Below are 12403 nucleotides of genomic sequence, written 5' to 3'. Positions count from 1 at the left end.
TCCCTTACTCTACCCACCTGTTTCTACAGGGACCATTCACAGTGTGTGTCCTCCGTAATAATTCTGGGGCCACAGAATAGGAATCTAGAGGAGGAAATAAATGAGAGTTCCAGGGCTGTCAAAAGATTTCATTTGGGTCATGTAGGAAAAATAGCACTGTGTCAGTACTTGCCTAAATTAGATTGGAAACATTTTATCATAATAGCTGAATTAATGGATAATGGCATATATAAGAGAAGCTGAACTAGGACCAGTTTAGAAAGGTAGAACAAACAAATGACCAGAAAGTATTATTCTTCGTATTCCTTTCTGGTCTTCATCCTTCCTGATTTGACTTGAGCTCTGTCATTTCAGGGGCTTAGGCTTAAGGCTCTTGAGAAGAGGCCTAAGAAGTTTGTGCCAGAAGCTTTTCTGCATGTAGGCTACATAAACACATATTTAGGTGACTGTTTATTGTTATAGTGAGGATTAAAGCACACAAAGAGCCATCAGAAACTGCTCATTTTATATAAGACCTATCTGGCCATAAATTATATCTACCTTTGCTGCTATTTGATCAATTAAGAGTTTTCCTATAGAATTCAACTTACTTTCCTTCCTAAAGATGCCTTCCATTCCTAAGTGTGGTGGGAGAGGAGAAACAACAGGTATAGGTTGCACTTCAACTTCATAAGTTTGAATAGTGCAAATGAGAGCTGAAGTATAGCTGACATTGGGCAGGTGTTCATTAGACATGCCTTGAATACACAACCACCATTTTTTTTTTGGTTTATGTCTCTATTCCCTCCCCCTCCCCTTTACTCTTTAAGAAGAAAACCTTTGAAGAATGTACACATTACCCATTCTTAGGTTTTAGTTTTTTGTCTAGTTTTGTATATATAAGTTTTTGGTTGACACAGGTTGCTTTAGTTGTTGAAATGTACCTTCAGATTTTTTAGGAATATATTTATTATATTACTTTATGGTCAATAAATAGTCTGTTCTACTCAGTTTGCATTAAAGAGCCTATGGATGCAGTAGTGGGGAGTTAATGATTTTGCTGTGGCATGAGGCTATGAGTATAGAAAGAGGAGTTTCCCTATAGGTGTTATGGTAAATACATGTGGAGATAGGTAGAAGTGGCTGTCATTCATTCCCTGTTGTGAAGTTGCAAAAGATCTCTTCAAATAGCATGACTTCTGAAAATGAGATAGAGATGCTTCAAAAATTTTGGAAATTATGTTTCCAGGTTTCCTGCAGTGACCCATTGAAGTATTCTAGATCCTTAGTTTGGAGTTGGAGAAGTTACTTTTCTAATGGAATCCGTAGATTATCAGGATTATGATTTAGCCGTGGCATTCAGTTGATCTGAAGCCAAGCTCTAAGATATGTGTGGCAGGATATTGGCTCTGCTGTTAGACAAAATCCTTCTGTACTCTGTGCTATCCTTTCGTCTCTCTTTGACTTTCAGAGCTAAAGGGATCCTTGGTATTGAAAAGGAATAAGGATCAGCAATTTCAGGAATAGCTGTTCTGTGGTTTTGGAGGCATTAAACACATGGTAGAATGCAGATTAAAAACATGTCTCACTTAAAACCTACAATTATTTTGGCTTTTCTAACTTTCCAAATTCATTTCTCTTCTCCTAAATTGTTTCTATACCCTATTCCTCTGAGCTTCCAGCTCCTACCTTGCCTTTTTTTCTTCTAATTTAATAGAAATCGTTAGTACCAAGATAGCTAAAGTGTTTTTTGGAAGGGTAAGAGTGTGGAAAATGCAGCTCATTTCCTCCTGAATCTTTATTGCTCCACACCTAATTTGGGAGGCTTATTATTTTCAAGCCTCTTCCTCTACATATTTTCACCACTACAACACCACAAACAAAAAGGGACCTAGCATACCATAGGTGCATCTGTTTGAGAAAATGCCCAAAGTTGGAGGTTTTGGTGTTTGTGTCCACTTAGCAGAATTAATTTGCTTGATTGTGCATTTTTGATGTCAGGGACTCTTGATAATTTTGTGCGGTGCCTAGCACATTTTCATGTATACCAAGACACTTTAAATAAATATTTGATAATGGTATTAAGGCAAGTAAGCCTTTTCCACCTCTAAATTATACACCATGTATTTTGAGACTTCGAGTCTTAACATTTTATCTTCTCAATATTGATGGATTTCACTTGTTTTTAGGAAATTTCACCAGTGTTGTGTTTATAAAAAAGAAAGATAATTCTTAGTAATAGCTAATAATAATGAACATTTATGGCATGCTTGTTATATGCTAAGCACTCTGCTAAATCTTTACATGCATAATGTCCCTAATCCTACAAACAACTCTATGAATTAAAACCTATTCTTTCATTATCCCTATTTTATGGAACAGAAAATAGAAACTTAGAGAAGTTCAGTGATTTACTTAGGTTCACATAGCTGGTAAGAAACTTACACTAGATCTGACAAAACCTGTGCCCTTAGTGCAACCTTATGTTTGCACATTTTAGTATTTGCAAAGCACATTTACTACATTATCTTTTTGTCAGCTTAATGTAATGATCTGGAACTAGATTAGTTGGTGAAATTTTTGGATCCATAAATTATTTCCTATGTGAGACCTTGTGCAAGTTTACTTAAACCTTCTGTGCCTTTGTTACCTATAAGGGGGATTATAGTTATCTATAATGGGGCTATTATTTCTTACCTCATAGGTTTTTCTGAGGATAAAATGAAAAATACCTATAATGCACTTAGAATAGTTTCTGGCATATCACAATAAATGTTATATAATATTGCTGTAAGTGACTTGCACAACATATTCAAATTTGGAATTTTTTACCTATTTAAATGGATAGAAATTTATGCATTAGAAGAATTTTGTTGCTGCACATCCAATTTTATCTGCTGATTTTAAATTTAATTGGGACAGTGAAGGCAACCAACTATATTATTTGCTGCTAATTCTCTTCTAGTCAGATATTAGTATTTTATCATTCTCATACATTTTTCATTTACTTTGAAAAAGACATTAGGGAGTTTTAAGCACGTTGATTTTGTTGGGCTTTGTTTTTATGGTTTCTCCCCAGAATAATACATATGTTTCAACATTTGCATTAGTTATTTGTCTCATCACACAACTATTTTACTTTTGGTCATGTGTAAAATACTGACATGAAGCAAATACTAATTGGATAACATTGCTGAAATATTTTGATGAAACAAAACTTGTAGCAATGTAGTACTACTTGAAAGGAAGCATTCAATTATGGAAATAAAAGATTCTTCAGTAGAGCACGATTTGGGCTGAACCAGAAATTTCTTTGGTGAATGTGTCATGAAGAGATAAAAAGAGAATGGCAATTATTAAAAGTCCTGTCAATGGTTGTCATTTGTGGCAGTACTCCACATTTTAGCTAAGGCCCTAGTGTTATCTGCTGAGAGAGTTTACTCTCACCCCTGACTGTTTTTGATCTGGCTTTTTAAATGATAAGGTGACGATTTTAGAAATGTCAGTGTTTAGGGACTAGTATAATTTGCATCTCCAGAGAAAACCTTGAGTCCCTAGATTTGGATGACTCTTTACATCCTGAACTTCAGATCAAATGCTGGTGTTCTTATACCTGTGTAGCTTCTTTATGTTTCTGATACTCAAGTGCTCGTGTCAGGTAGTGAGAACATATTCCTGGGATGCAAAACATTGTAATGTTTAAACAGTAGAATGTTGTGATTGAAAAAATAGCCAAGATAAACAAAACAGCCTGTCTTTGGATGCTTGAGCATGCTATCTGGCTGTCCTGCCCTGTATAATCTGGCAACATTTTCAGTACAAGAGTATGTAATGATGTTATGTTCAGATGAGAAATTATTATACCAAAATGAACCTTAGGTGCATTTAGCTTTCATTACAACTTAGGTTTTGGATATTGGATTTTAATCCCGTCTGTTTGTGGGACTCTCCTGAAAATAAATTAGCTCTGAGAAATAGAACTGTGGCTTTTAGTCAGACTTTCCCAGCTGTGCAAAGGTGTTTTTAAAAACAGTTGAAACTCTTCTTGCTTTGGTGTACTGAACCCTAAAGTACCTGCTAGTTGTGACTAGTAGCTTTTATTTTAGATGGACAGAAAAGGCAAAGAATACTTTTTTCTTCTAAGAAAAAAATAGTGAAGCATTAGGAACACAGTGTACACAAATGGTTGAATTACATGAACCACCCAGGACTTTTAGGGAAATAATTTTTATGTAGTTTCCTTCAATTTTGACATAGAAGTTGTTAGGGAGGAAGATGTTAGGGTAGTTTTATGTAAACTTTTGTAGGAGAGTAGCCATGTCACTTGCATGCCTCTCGATTATTAGAGATATATCGAATTCCTTGTGATGCAGTGCACTGGGCATTTGTAGATGTTTGAGAATTTTTTCGCCTCATTCTCCTTTCTTTGTATAGGTAGGCTGTGAGAGGATCATAGGGTAATGAGGCCCATAGAGATAAACAACAACACATTTAGTGAAACTTATGAATAATTTTCCAGACTTAGAAGTTATATTTTCCACAAAACGTCTTCCTAGTTTTCCGATTTTTCCTTTTTTTTCCTGGCCATCTTGACTAATCAGCTATTGTTTATTGTGATTCTAAGAGAACAAATTCACTTATTTCCCATAAAATTCAGCCACAAACCAATTTACACATATATAAGGGCAAGAAACTTTTAAAGGAGTTTTTGGTTTTGTTTTGGTTTTATTTATTTAACTGCCCTGGGTATCTTTTTAATTTCAAAGTGCACAATTGTAATGGTAGGAGGTGTTAATTTTTAAGGTTCAGGATAGAGGCCCTTCTCTCTAGAATGGTTAACTAGGGGTAAGTAACACAGTGTTCAAACCACAAATGCTGCAAGATGGAAGTCAGATCCACAATGCTTGGATTGCCAGCCACCATCCAGCTTGCCATGTCATCTAATTGGAGGCATGTGAATGCATATGCACCCATAGATACAAATGTTATGTTATGCTCTTTTTTTGAGTTGCAAGCACAGAATTTTACTTGGTAGCTTCTAAGGGGAGTTTTATTAGAAGACTTTATTTGGGGAAATATGGGAGATATGAGTGACCAGGCCTTATAGGATTCCAAAAGTAATTGTACAACTCGGCTTCACCATTCAGATTTCAAATAGGTAGGTGTTACAAAATTAGAAAAAAAAAATCATGCAACTCTAGTGTCTGGATGTTGCCCTCTGAGCAGCAGAAGTATTGCTTCTCTGCTGCTATTAGCCCTTTTCAGACTCTGCTTTATTTTGTTTTAAACAAATTACCTCACTCTGTATCTTTTCAATATGGTCTTAACTGCCTCGTTCTGCCCTCTGCTCTGTGTCTTTCGGCTACTTTCCCTTTCCGTACAGCTTGAGTTCAATCTTCTATAAGAGGAAATCTAATTAGTCCAGTTATATTCATTGCCTGTTGGGCAAATCTGTCATGTCAGTCCCCTTCATAGGTTGCTGGCCAGTCTGTAGATTGGCTGCTCTTGGGACAGTTGCTCTCTCTTGGTCCTGTCATTTGTGATCATGGTGGCGGAGTCAGTGGCATAAAACATGGCCCTGGGCCCCATAGAAGGAATCTTTTGGTGGGAATCTTTTGAAAGACGATAGTCCTAAAATGCGATGAGCTTTCCAGGATACATGTTTTTCTTTCTTTTGAAAGGTGACAGAATGAAAGGCAAGTTGTGATCTTGACTGTTAGGTCAATGCAGCATCAGCAATCCTTTCCATACTGAGAAAACGTGGAAAATAGTCTTTTGATCAGTATCTGCAGTTCCTTTTCTAAACTGCCTGATGACATTTCCTTCTTTGGGTTTGTAGATTCATAGACAGCCTAAAGTTTTCACTCAGAGCCATTACATTTTTTGTAGCAGCATATTAGGCCACCGCATCAGTTGCTATTTTCCAGACATCCACAATTATGCTGCACAGTTTGAGGTGGTGATTTAGTGAATCCTCAAAGTATTGTTTCTGCTTTTCTATTTGTGCTTTCCACATTTGGGCTTACTGTGCAATGGCTGCTTTATATCCTGTCGTTCATTCCTTCAATGACAGACACTATCGAGCATCCATCATGTGCCTAGCATCATTCCATTCTTTTGGGGAAACAATCATGCGGTGGTTAAAGCACAGATTTTTTAAGAGTCAGGAAGACCTGAGTTCAAGTCCTGGCTTCTTTGCTTACTAGCTCTGTAGTGTGGGCAAGTTACCAAATCTTTCTAAGCTTCAATTTTCCTGTCTGTAAAATGATTATATTAGAAACTACCTTATAGATAGCTTTATTGTGGGAATTTATAAAAGCTTAATGATGTGTATAGTGTACTTAGCACAATACCTGGCTCAGGGAAGAGCTCAGTAAATATTACTGTTGTAGTGATCACTGAACTTGCATCGGTTTCTTTCTGAAATACTTTCTAGCACTTAGCTTCTGGTTATCTTGCTTTACCATTTGATGTTTGTTGCCTTCTTGTTGGCAATAATCCAACCGTTAAATGAAAAGTCAAATGTAACATCTGTGATAAAGCCAAGATTCACGGAAGTTTATTAAGTTAGAGCACTTCGTTATTTTATGGGCCTTTATGCTGGAGTTTGATGCCATTTTTGGTGGCACCTTTTGCTCATTGTTCATGAATTTGCTGACCTTTTATGATATTATTTTGCTTCTTCATGATTAATGTCTTATTGAACAATATGTAGTTTTGAATAGCAAAACTCAGGACAGCTTTTTTTTTTTTTTTGGTAAACATTAGGCTGTGGGTACAGGAATGTATTTTGAGTTTACAAGCAAGAATTGTCTTTTCTTTGTATCACCAATGCCTCATAGTGTACCTAGCACACAACAGTTGCTAAGAGAATGATGGAGGAAGAAAGAAGGAAGGCAGGAACAACACTTCAGTTATCTTCAGGCTTATCATTAGTCAACAGTCTGTCTTGGCTTTTACTTTTCCCATTATGTGATCTAATCTGTATAGCTTCTCTACATGTGAGATTCCTCTTCATTTCTGGTTACTTATGGTTTCTGTTGCCTGCCTTCATTGTGTGAACCTTCTAGCTTCTGCCATTGCTACTAAGTGATAGTGACAGGTTCAAACTCATGGTAGTGCTACATTGACTGTATTAGTATTAGCCCATATGTAATTGCATGCTATATGGGTGTGCATTTAGTGATTTTTCTTGATAATTCTTAATACTTAACCTTTGTTTAATTCATACCTAATCTAATTCCATGAAATGCAGCTCGCTTTCCACTTCATGTTCCACTTCCAGATCCAAACAAAGCATGCCTACAGTTGTTGATTGATTGTGCTTTCTCTCATTTACATAATCTTAAGAAGTGGAGTTGATTTGTTATCATTTCATTTATCCTTGCCTGCTTCAAACTTTTCACACTGTTCTTAAGCCTTCAACCCCATCTTTGCTTCCTTTATAAAAGTCACATCTTGCTTATATCATGACAAAAAGTGGAGGACATTTGTTTATGCTCTTTTCACATCAGGACTATTTTTTTATCTTCTGTCCCTTCTTTGGAGGAAGAGCTGTTTTTCTGTTCCAAGTCCAGCACTTCCACCCTTGCCTGTCTACTTCACTAGACTTTCTTTCAACAACTCCTCCTCTTTACCGCTCCCCAGCTTCCGTCTCCCTGTCCACTAGCTCCTCTTCCTCAACCTACAAACATGCTCAAATTCCTTTCAGTCAAAAAATAAACTTCTATACTACCTTGAACCTAGTTACTGCCATCTAGTCTGTCAGACTTCCATGTGCTCTCATACTACCCTGTTTTAGTACTGATTCTGTCACATTGTAATTGTTTATTTCCTTGTTTTCCTTCTACATCAGACTGTGTAAGCTTCTGAGAAATCTGTCTCTTGATCATGGTTGATTCACCGAAGCCCAGGCTAGTTCCTAGTGCATCGTAGGCATTCAGTAAATATTTTTTGAATGAATGAATGAATGAACAATTTTAGAGCCATGCCTATGCCATTAACTTTGTGAACGACCTGTAAATTTTTTCTACTCCTACATTTCGGTTGAAAGTTCACTTGAAGGTCACCACATAAATGTGAAATCTAGTGGCTTCTCTCGTTACATCATGCTTAACCTCTGCAAGCATTAGTGCTTACAAATTTACCTTTTCCACACATTCATGGTCACGTATAACTGGGTCATTTTGGGCCAGTCTCAGTATTGCATTCAAAAGAAGCAGACAAGCCCCAAACCTTTGGAAAGTAATGAACTTCTGTAATATATTACTGAAATCTTCTAATGAGATAGAAATATACAATTACATAAAGCTCAGCAAACTTCAAATAAGTTCTCTTTACCCACCTTTCTTCCCATATCCTTACACAGCTTGGCACCTTCAATCTCTCTTTTGTAACAGTTCACCCAAAACTTGTACACTTTTGGCCAAAAGCCCCTTGTCTCTTGTCCCCTTTTTTCATCTTCTATGTTTATTTTCTTCCAATAATAGATTATTCTTTCCGGTTTAAATCACTTTAGCCTCTTTTGGCTCCTTCCAACCAAGTTCTTTCCTAAACCAGTTATCTTACTCAGTATTTTAGAAGTCCAGGAGCATTGTCTTGATTTCATTTGGTTTGCCGTTACCAACTTCCTTTGCATAATTTTATTTAATCTTAATGCCTCACATCAGTGAGTATTCCCTGACCTCCTGGGTGTCTCCCGTCTGTGTCTCTGTGGTGCCCCATTTATAACTCTCTGGAAATAATCTATTTCTATCTCTTCTCTAGGCTATACATTTCTGAAGGGTAGGGGTCCTGTCTTTTTTTTATACCCCCATATCTAGCATAATACCTAGAACATGGTGGGTGTTGATAAATGTTTATTGGACTGATGCTTCTGTGAAATTTAATACTTTCTGTTTTGCCACTGGCTTTTGTTTTGTTACTAGGTCTTCAAATATGGATTAAGGTTTCCTTAATGTCTTTTTTTCTTTTTATATACTCTTAGTGATTCCTCTATTCCCAAGGTATCACTTATCACTTCTATAAAGATGACTCCAGGTCAATTTTCTAGTCTGGCTGTTCTCCTTATTATAAGACCATTTGTTTTCAAAGTTGCATGTCAGACATCTCCACATGAATGTGTCACCGGTATCTTAAATGCAACAAAAAACTCAGTAATCCAAACTCATCTTCCTTTTAAAATTTCTTCTTCCCTATGTGCTCCTTGTCTCAGTTGTTCTAACCCCTACCCTTCTGGTTACCTATGCTAGTTGGAATCCTGGCAAATGCCTTAACTTCTTTCTTTTATACTCTCCCTAATCTGTGATCAATGCCTATCCATCCTGCCTCTAAATGTTTTTCACGTTTGCTTCCCCTTCCCATCTCCACTCTTAGTAGTTTTGTTATCACTTACCTTCACTATTGCAGTAGTCTCTTAACTGACCTCTTCTGTAATCTGTCTTCCATGCTGTTGTTAGAAATATCTTCCTAAAACACAGATCTGTTGTTACTGTATGTTCATCACTTGACTAATTTACTTGTCTTTCAGGTCTCTGCCAAATGTCACTTCTAAATAAAGATAAAGTATGTCTGCCTTCCTTGTTTCATTTTCCTTTCCTACTGTCATCTAATACTGTTTGTAATTATGTTTATATTTGTGCATTGATTTGTTTAATGTCTTTCTTCCCACTGGAGAGATTTATGTAAGGGACTGGGGAGAGTTATGTAGACCCTGGGCCTAGCACAAAGCTCGGGACATACTAACACTTAAAACATATCTGTTGAATGAGTGGATGGATAACAGCAAAGTACAGGCAGTACAGGCAAACAGATACCAAGTAGCAAAGGCAGGGAAATTACAGGGTCCTAGACTCTTACTACATTCTCACAGACCTTAATCTGTAGTTTAAAATAGTAATGGGCTTCTCTCTTTTGCTTTTTGCATTTATTTCCCTAAGGATGAGAGTGAACAACTTATTACCCCACACTGACACTTTCGTGAAGGCACTGTGGAACCTTTCTAATCAGAAGATGGGACCAGGCTTGATGATGATTCAATCAAAGCAGTTTTAGTGTCATACTTGTCTCATGGAGGCTATTTGTATTTCTGAGGAAATTCCAATCAAATAACAGATTACTAGATTTTTTTCCTGGTCTAAATATTATTTTGGGGCATTTTCTGCAAAAAGCTTTTGGGGAAAGGTGGTTCTTACACTGGGGCTTGGAATAATTATATCTCTGTGCTTGGCCTTGGAATAATTCTGTCTCTGTTGGAATTGTGCACATGTTGAGGTCTGAGGCCTCATCTTATGCAGGGCCTTCACTATGTAGCTTCTGATATATTCAGCATCTTAGGAGAGAATCATATTCAACATAGTTTTGCTTTAAGCTTTTTACTTGGTAACAGCAGTTTTGCGTTAAGTTCTAAAGCTTAATAATGAAACTATGTTGAAGGAGAACCTTTCCAAAAGATACACTTTTCTACATAAGCTGAGTTTATTCATCTAGAGTCATCAAGAATAGGTTATATTTAGAACATATGGAATGAACAAATATTAGTGAATTCATGAATATAGTTCATGGGCTAAACTTTATTGGACTTTTAAATTTCTTTACATATAATTCCATTCACCCATTTATTCAGCCATCTACACTTGAGCAACTACTTTATGCCAAGGACTGTACTAAACATTTAGGATTTGAAGAAAAATACGACTTGATTACTCTCAAGAATTTTATAAGTCTAGGCTTTTTTCATGTCTGAGGCCAGATTGATTTTTCTTTTCCTTTTTTTCACTCAGGATGAAGTACATGGTGGTGTAATCCTAGTTGACTGCAACCTCGAGCTCCTGGGCTCAGGTGATTCTCCTTTCTCAGCTTCCTGGGTAGCTGGGATACAAGCCTGTACCACCACACCTTGCTAATTTTTATTATTTATTTTTTGTAGAGATGAGGTCTCTCTATGTTGCTCAGGCTGGTGTCGAATCCTGGCCTCAAGCAATCCTCCTGACTTGGCTTCACAAAGCAATGGGATTACAGGCATGCACCACCACACCTGGCCTTAGAGTGATTTTTCTAAAGTGCAAATTCGTGCTCTTTTTTCTAGGGCCTCAGCTTGGAATGTCCTCTTGTATTACCCACCTCTCTTCTTTCAGGACTCATCTCTTAGGAACCCTCCCTGTCTCTCCAAGGCAGCTGAGTACCCTCCAATATACTCATCCTACCCTCTCCGTCTCCTGTTGTGGCAGTTAGTACCATGTTTTGTAACTACCTGTTTATTTGGGTGTCCCCAACTAGACTGAAAAAGGGGCTTGAAGGCAGGGCTGTGTCCTTGTGTCTTGAATGCTGAGCACAGTACTGAGTACACAGTTTGTGACCTATAGAATTTGTGGAGGGAATGCATTTTGGATGGAGGCTGTTGGTTAAGTGACCTGCAAAACTGCTCCAGTATCATGCCAGGATCAGTCTTCTTTGCTCATTATTGATGAGAAGCAATACTAACTTATGTCCTTATTCCTAACTTAATTATACTCCAAGTACACATTTGCATGCTTCATTACATGCCTGTAGTGATATCAGTGACACTGATAAAGTATTTTTTCATATTTTAGTTCTCATGTTTTTGACTCTTTATTTTAACTTTGTTGTTGATTGAATTTTGAGTATTTGAGTTGCTGTTAGTATAAATAAAGTTTCCATCTTGGATGACTTACCATGTTAATAAAAAAAAAAAATCACAAGTAATATTATGTGCTAGTGATACCTTGTGATTTCAAATGTATTTTGTCCCAGCAAAGAACCAGTTTGGGTCTCTTTGGAGAAGGGCATACATCTGGGTTGACCTCAACTTTTCTGTAGGAGAGATTATTGAATCTCTTATAAAGGATTATATGTAAATATACAAATTAACATTTGTCTGTTTTACAAAATAGAGTGTCTGAAACAAGAATACATAAAATGTTATTTTCAACGTACTAGAGTAGAGGAGTTTGGTATTTTAAAGGAGTTCTGTACTTTGGCAAAGCCAAAATTCCTTTGATTACACTAGTGGTTGGTTATTTAATCAGGATATGAATTCAAATTGCCTACAAAATTTTGAAAAAATGCAGATGTCTGGCTGACTCCACATCTATCAGATTGCAATTTCTAGTGGTAGTGTCCAAGCTCTTATATATTTTGTACCAACTACCTGGGTAATTTGATGGGTTAGCCAGAACTGCTCAACTATATAAACCAGAGAACCTCAAACCTTCACGTATATATGATCATGTGGGACCTTCTTGAAATGCAGATTCTGAGTCAGGAGCTCTGGATGTGACCTGAGATTTTCCAGTTCCAGCGAGCTCCATGTGATGTCTGTGCTGATGGTGTGTGATCCACACTTTGAACGATAAGGTTATAAATAATAACCATCTACATTTTAAAAGTTTTCCTTTTTTTTTTT

At 36.9% G+C, this 12403-nt stretch overlaps 1 protein-coding gene across 5 annotated transcripts in view; it reads left to right on the top strand.

Moving 5' to 3' along the window:
* The window catches only part of ZNF800 (zinc finger protein 800), a 271901-nt gene that overhangs the window by 228249 nt on the left and 31249 nt on the right, over positions 1 to 12403 (top strand). The gene's annotated exons all lie outside the window — the stretch shown is intronic.

This window comes from Hylobates moloch, unplaced genomic scaffold, assembly GCF_009828535.3.
Source record: "Hylobates moloch isolate HMO894 unplaced genomic scaffold, HMol_V3 SCAFFOLD_1, whole genome shotgun sequence".
NCBI lineage: Eukaryota > Metazoa > Chordata > Mammalia > Primates > Hylobatidae > Hylobates > Hylobates moloch.
This window is presented reverse-complemented; position numbering and strand designations above follow the sequence as displayed.